This window comes from Talpa europaea, assembly GCF_964194135.1.
Source record: "Talpa europaea genome assembly, chromosome: 11".
NCBI classification, from domain to species: domain Eukaryota; kingdom Metazoa; phylum Chordata; class Mammalia; order Eulipotyphla; family Talpidae; genus Talpa; species Talpa europaea.
In genome coordinates this window covers 71,082,606-71,090,613 of record NC_140078.1, presented here as the reverse complement: position 1 = coordinate 71,090,613, position 8,008 = coordinate 71,082,606, and positions in this window count along the sequence as shown.

Genomic DNA, 8,008 nt, shown 5'->3' with positions numbered 1-8,008 from the left:
ATTTCGTCAGTCTGCCTGTTCTATTCCCCGCTCTGTCTCTGGTGAATCCTCTCACCCTCCTGTGCATCTGGCCTGTACCTCAGTTCTTGTATAAATAAATAAATAAATCTTTAAAAAAAAAGTTACTACAAGCAACTCCAGTCCAAATATAATTTCCTCAGCAGAAGGGCAAGTAAGATAGATACTCAGCTCTCAGAAAGAATGGTTGGAAAATTATCTGCCAAAAAGTGTCAAAGATTATTATTTCAGCTTTTATAGTAAAAAAAAAAGGGGGGGGGGGACAAGTTTCCAGAAGGAAAAATTCAACAAAACTTAGAAAAAAAGTTGATAAATGTTCATACACAGATATTCATTACACTGTTCTCTATTCTTGTGGCAATCTTAGGAATATTCTATGATAAAAAACATATAGCAATAGCTAGCCATGTTTTAAGTAGGTCAGACTCTGAAGTATAAAACCCTGTATAGGGATCCAAGCTTAAGGGCCTACTACGGCAAGGTGCGCTTCAAGCAGAAATCATTGCTTCCAAGAGGTTTCTTTCTTTCATTAAGTCTGCAAGAGGTTCTTCACTGATTCAGTACAAGTCCACAAAATCATCTGAGGACCACTGAATTATAGGAAGCTAAAAAATATTAATAAATAATGGAATTGGGGCCTCCCCTGGTGGCACAGTGGTTGAGCGCTGGGCTGCGAAGCTGCCCGCAGCCTCTGCAGCGCCGGTTTGATCCCAGCTACCAGGTGAGGGTCCCACATGGCGTGCAGACCTCTCCTGCCACACCCGCAGCTTCCCTCAGCAGGGTATTTAGTCACTCTGCCTGTTCTGTTCCGCACTCTGGCTCTGGTGAATTCTCTCATCCTCCCGCGCTTCTGACTATACCCAGTGCTTATAAAAATAAATCTTTAAAAAAAAAAAAACAATATGTGAAAAGAATAAATAAATAATGGAATTAATGGATTACTTAAAAAAGAAGTTAATGGAGAGACCTCCCTGGTGACGCAGGGTGGAGTTAGGATGCAACCTATGAAGCTATCCACATGCACTCCCCGGCCAGGGAGGTGACCCACATGGCACAGCAGACCTCACCTGTCTCGCCCACTTTTCCCCTTAGCAGTGTATTTTTGTAGATCTGCCTGTTCTGTTCTCCACTGTCTTGGGTGAATCCTCTCACCTCCCACACCTCTGGCCTGTACCCCAGTTCTTGTGTGCATAAATAAATCTTAAGAAAAAAGAAAGAAGTTAATGGACAAGGCCAACATTTTTTGTTCTTTTAAGTTGCTTACTTGATCCACTGGACTGACATATCCCACTAATGAAAGTATACTAAGTCAAGTTTGACCTGACACAAAAGGTCTGCTTAGAAGGACAAAAAATCTCCAGAAATATGTTTAAATAGGGCCTCCCTGGTGGTGCAAGGGGTTAAGCACATTATGAAGCAATCCACAGCCTCTGCAGCACGAGTTCGATCCCTGGCCGGCCAGGGAGCAACCCATGTGGCCCAGCAGACCTCTCCTGACTCGCCTGCCGCTCCCCTCAGCAGAGTACTTTGGTCAATCTGCCTGTTCTGTCCCCCACTCTGTCTCTGGTGAATCCTCTCACCCCCCATATCTCTGGCCTTTACCCTAGCTCTTGTATGCATAAATAAATAAATCTTAAAAAAAAGTATGTTTAAATAGTTCACACTAATGAATGAGTAATGAAAAATACTGAGAAAAATTAAATTCTCAGCAGTGATGATGTTTTTTTTTTTGTTTTATTGGTTAGCAGAAGTCCTCCTTACAATAAGATCAGGTCAGTCTTCATGTATAATTTCATAATTTACAGTGCAATTTTTCATACAATGTTTTGCTTCATATGGAATCTACTTTGCAAAGTATGAGGTAAAAGTCTAATTATTTTACAAAGACTATTGAAATCACTTTACCCACTGACTTGAAATACTGCTGCCATTATAAATCAAACTCACAGGGAGACAGTCTGTTTATAAGCTTTTTGTGTGCAATTTGACTGCTCTTTCTCCAACAGGGCAACTTTGAAACTGCATGTTAATACCTGAAGGATTCCCTGCTGTTCCCCCCCCTCAAATTTTTTTAGTATTTAATGACCAGGGGAAGTCATGGGTGAACCTTTAAAATTATATTTATAAACCCAAGTATTGTTTAATTATATACATAAAAAGGTAATTAAAAAGCAATCTTTTTTTGCTCAGTGGTTACACCAGAGTAATGGTAACAGATATACAAACATCTGGTTGATTATAGTTAAGTTCTCCTCAAAATCCAAAACTTTTTAAAGACAAAAGCATCAAGCCACCAGAAGTCTGCATAATAATGAAGATTACTGACTGCTTCAAGATGCTGCTCAGAAGATACACAAGGCTAACCCTTGATAATAATTTGGATAAACTTGGGCCTCCCTGGTGGCACAGGGGTCGAGCGCTGGGTTGCGAAGCTGCCCACAGCCTCGGCAGCGCTGGTTCGATTCCTGGCTGCTTCCTGGCCACCAAGTGAGGGTCCCACATGGCACGCAGACCTCTCCTACCGCCGGCTGCTCCCCTCAGCAGTGTACTTTGGTCCTTCTGCCTGCTCTGCTCCCTGCTCTGGCTCTGGTGAATTCTCTCACCCTCCCGCGCTTCTGACTGTACCCAGTGCTTGTATAAATAAATAAATAAATCTTCTAAAAAAAATTTTTGGATAAACTTAAAAAAACTACTCTCTATGACCCTGAAAGAAGCAAGATTCTTAATTAGCTCCAAGTCAAAGATTTAGTGAGAGCATTAAATTAACTAAAATATTTCTTAAGTTAGAAGAAAAAAGATAAACATCAGATGTTTTCACTTATATGTTGAATATAAATAAACTAAACAAAGTGCCAGACAAGAAAAGTCAATGCTGACCACAGATATGAGGCATCCAGGAGAGGGGGAGGGGCGAAACAGGGGTGGTAGAAGAGCACAAGCAGCTATGGTGATGGACATCGAGTGCTTTGGTGATGGGAGAACTATGGTGACCACACCTGGGGGAGAAATCATATATTGTCGAAAAATTAACAATGATGTAAGAAAAAAGTACTAAAATAAAAAATAATAAAGTATTTCTGAAAAACATGAAGCCGGAGAGACAGCTGAACACTCACAATTTCTCGGAATCACAAATGGAAAAAAAAAGAAAAGAAACAGTCAGATGCTCACTAGGGTGGGAAAGTCTGTAAACAAGCATTTGCTTCTGAATACTTTAAGCATAGCTGCTTTGCAAAACAATAGAGACAATCCAGTCTCCCACCTACAGACCCCGGAAATTTTCACTTATATGCACATCACTGGTATTTCCCTTTACCTCCTTCTCCTGACAAAAAATAGGCCCTCAATATATGAAAATCATTATTTTTATTAATTTGTTACTAGCACATTAAATAGTATCACAGACAAAGTTACCCCAGAACAGGCCTGTCTGCTGATTTCTTTCTTTCGACATTTCGACAACAAAGGGAAGACCTAAGCACTCACCAGAATTGCCCTTTCTTGGGTCCCCTCATATGAGATACCTGTTCCCAGCTCTCCATGCAGCTTTGCAGAATGACTCCTGAATACATGATGAACTAAGAGAAGACGCTGGAGCAGCCTCAGAGCCATGCCTCTTTCTGTTTATCCAATAGTCATGTTCTTGTCCCTCTCAAGGCTCACATATACTCTAGCAATGGCTTCTAATAGCTTACTAAGTCTGGTTTTTGACTATGTCTTGTTTCCCATGGGGAAAAAAATGATATCCATTTTATGGAAATGCATTTGTTCTAATTAACACATGGTGTTAATTCAAAGCACATTGGGAGACATTTTCCTATTGCTAAACATACTGTTATCCCAATTTCAGGTTGTCAGATATGGTCTCCCAGACAGGAATCGATCATAGGCAGCGGTGGCAGTGACTATATTAACCCACTCTAGGGTTTGTAATAAAAATTATTCTATTTAGCCATTTATCTGCCCCAAGCCTCATCAGAGAAACCCCTATATAGGGGCAGTTTCACCATGGGTTCTATTTTTGGACAACTCACTTTCAACTGGGAATTTAAGGTCACATTCCTACCAAAGACTGATTCCTAGATATATATGACACACACATATACAAAGATACTTACACGTGAATGTTCACAGCAGCATTGTTAATAATAACCCCAAACATTTAATTTAAATATCTATCAGGGGCTTCCCTGGTGGTGCAAGGGGTTAAGACACAGCACTATGAAGTTATCCTCAGCCACTGCAGAATGAGATCGATTCCAGGCCAGGGAGGTGACCCACATGGTGCAGTAGACGTCTCCTGTCTTGCCCGCTGCTCCCCTCAGCAGTGTATTTCAGTACATCTGCCTATTCTGCTCCCCACTCTGTCTCTGCTAAATCCTCTCATGCCCCCCCATCTCTGGCCTGCACCCCAACTCTTGTATACATAAATAAATAAATCTGTAAAAAAAAAAACTATCAATAGCAAAATAAATTATGGTACATTCGTATACTAGAATACTATACAGAAATGGAGATGAACTAGTAACGCACACTATGTGAATCAACTTCACAATGCTAAAATGCAAAATACAGCATGATTTCATTGAAAATGAAAAAAACAAACAAAACAACACTGGTGATGGATATAAAGACGGTGAAACTAAAAAGAAAAACAAAGAACATTATCATTATTGAAGTTAGAATAGCAGTTGTTTCTATGAGTTAAGAAGCTATGACCAGGAAAGGATTAACGAAGGGTTCAGGGATTCTGGCAATATTCTATTTCTTGAAAAGGTGATAGTTAAACAATGATTCACTTTTTAAAATTAGATTAATTAAATTATATACAGAGCATATGAATTTATATATAAACATTTCACAAATTTAAAAATAATAAGGGCCTCCCGGAGGCATAGCGGTTTGAGCGCTGTGCTGTGAAGCTGTGCACAGCCTCTGCAGCGCGAGCATTGGCCAGGGAGAAACCCACATGGAGTGGCAGACCTCTCCTGTCTCACCCGCTGCTCCCCTCAGCAGTGTCCTGGGTCTATCTACCTGTTCTGCTCCCTGCTCTTTCTGGTGGATTCTCTCACCCTCCTGCGCCTCTGACCTGTATCCCAGTTCTTGTATAAATAAATAAATCTTTAAAATAATAATAACAATAAAAATAATAAAAAAGAGCTTTCTGCACAGTCTAAACAGCTCTTCCTACAGTTTTACCGTGGTCTAAAGTGTGAGACCAAAAGACCATTCTCTCCCCCTTTCAGAAAAACAGTAAGTTGATGTATCATTCCTTCATGCATCCACAATCAGAAGTGACAATCCAAAGAGATAAAAACAAATGAAGCATTTAAGTGAAGCCTGGAGAGGACTTAACATGTCATGTCTGCAACAAAGTATAGGGCAAATATATACAAAGTAACAGAAATGAACAGGTGTTCCTTTAGCACCTCATTGGGAGGATGAGAAGTTAGAAACCCTTACTGGAGAAGGTGGTCATTTAACAAGTAGACAAGCAAGAAGAGTGTGGCAAGGTCTAACCGCAACTGATTAAATTAAAAGGCATGCAACTTGAAGGAAGACATCCCTGATTCTGAAGTTGTCATAATGGAAGAAAGCCACACCTAAATCCCCTGACGAGGCTACATTTTTAGAGCAATTCAAATTTACTGCAATCTTCAATCACTACTTGCTCTTTTGTTTGAAATGGCAATATAATCTGAAAGGGGATGTGGAAAAGCAGAAGGGTTGATGAGAGGTACACAAATTTTTCATCACAGGGTACTAAAAGTAGGCCATCTATTAGGTAAATCTTAATGAGCTTACAAAAAATATTATCTACAAGCACCAACTTAAAATACAGATTTAAAACTTAATAGTTAAACACAAAGATATTCCAGAATAAGCAAGTCCAAAAGGTGTATTGAACGATTAAGTGTAATCTAGTTCAACTTGACTGCTTTTCTTTGAACCATTTAGGGTCTTAGAACAGCTGATGCCTTGTCATGCTAAAGCTTAAACGTTGTTCTGACTTATATTTTAAAAACTGTTCAAGCAGCAAAGTATGGCTGAATGCAAAGATGCAGTTCTCCCACAGCAAATTTCTTCTCAATTTTCCAGCGCCTAGTAGTTTCTGGCAGACAGCACCCAGAATGACTGACAGGATTTGTAATGTTTCAATATTACCAGGAAACAACTGCACACATACTTCCAGCATATGAACATTTTAACTCACCAGTCACCATGTTGCATGTATTTCTGTTGCTTGTCCTGAGTTCTTAAGACTTGTAACATTCTGAAGAAGATAGAACAAAGAAGTTCCTTCCATCCTCAGCCTCCTTTTATGCTTTAACTTTGTTATTAAAATAATACAGCATTAGAAAGAACTACCCCCACCATTATCTGATTTGATTTCTAATTTTACTTATTCTTAGCCTTTTTCCTTAAACTTAATGAAGCAAGACTACAAAACATACATTAGCAATGTTTTGCCTTAGGGTGCATTATTTCTCTAGGGCAATGCCAGAACTCAGCTAGCACGAGAACACAGGACTGGGATTTAAAAAAAAAAAAAAATCTAGCTGAAAAGGATGGAAACTCTGTATTAAAGGTGCTTATGCAGCGATACAGCGACAGATTTTAGGAATTTCTGATGGGGAATTTTGCAAAGCATTTCAGGTTGTTCAGTTTTGTTCTGGGCAACTTTTTGAGCAAGTTGCGGGTCCTTAGTCTGAGTACAAACAAGTAAGCCCCTCCCACTCGCACAGAAGAAAAGACTGCATTAAGGATTTGAAGTAATATTTTACAGCTTGGGTAGTTTCACAACGTCCCCTTCCCGAGCGCAAAGGTGACGTGTGGGAACTGCGCTTATGGAATAATTACTTTCCAAAGACAAGAAAGCAAGTAACACTGTATGCCTTCCTGTATTAATCTCCCACCCCCCCCCAACACACACACCCCCCCCGCCGCCAACCCCCCACCCCACGCCACCCCGCCCCGCCCCAGCACAAAGCACCAGAACAAGGTATGGAAACTCAAGGGGGCTCGCTGTCTCGCAAACTAACATGGTTCGGTTTCATAAGCACTGCAACCCTCTCTCCAAGCACCCACCCAGTACATGGTCCTCGGGGTCACCGCATTCTTAGAGGAGAACGAGCAATCTCGCCCTCCTCGGAGAAGAGCGGGGCCGAAAGCCAGACCGCAAAGCCGGTTGGTTTCTCCCCAGGCCTAGGCCACAGTGGTCTGGGGACGTCACCAGAGCAGGAAGGGCCCAACCCGAGCCATCCTCACAGAGAGCCGCCCGCCCGCCGCCCCTCGGCTCAGCAGGGGTGTCCTGCGCGCTCTCGCGGCGGCGCCGCCACCCAACAGCACAGCGCGCGCCCCGAAGCCGGGGGTCGCGGGCGGACGCGCGCCTCAGAAAGCCGCTCTTGCTCACGGGCCGTAGCTCCAGGAGCCGATATCCGGGCCAAGAACGCGCACGTCGGCGGCCACGCGCACTAGGAGAGCCGCACAACGCGCGCGCGCGCATAAACAAGCCCGGCCAGCGCGAGCACCAGCGCGCGTTCCCGCGCCGCGCCCACCCAAAACCCCGACCAGCCCCTCCCCCACCCAAGGGGCGGGGGCGCGCGAGCCCAGGGACGTTCTCCGCTCCGGAACCGCCCCGAGGTCTCCTGGGCCCAGCGGTAGCGGCCCGCCCGCCCCCGCCCGCCGTTGTGTGGGGTGGGCCCGCTGTTTTAGGCCCGCAGCCTCGCCGCATCCTTGCCCCCACTGGAGTCCTCACCCGGCGACGTCGCCGCCGTCGCGCTGCCGCTCTACCCGCCGGCCCCGCCGCACCGCTCGGGGCCCCGGTTCTGCCGTAGCCGCTCCAACACCGACAGGATTTTCTCCTCACAGCTCCCTGGGCGCCATCTTACATTCAACCCTCACAGCCAATGGGTGCCGAATGCCCCTCTCGCGATAATAGGAACCTCGGATCCCGCGAGAGTTGAGGCTGCCTTCTGACCAGACTTAA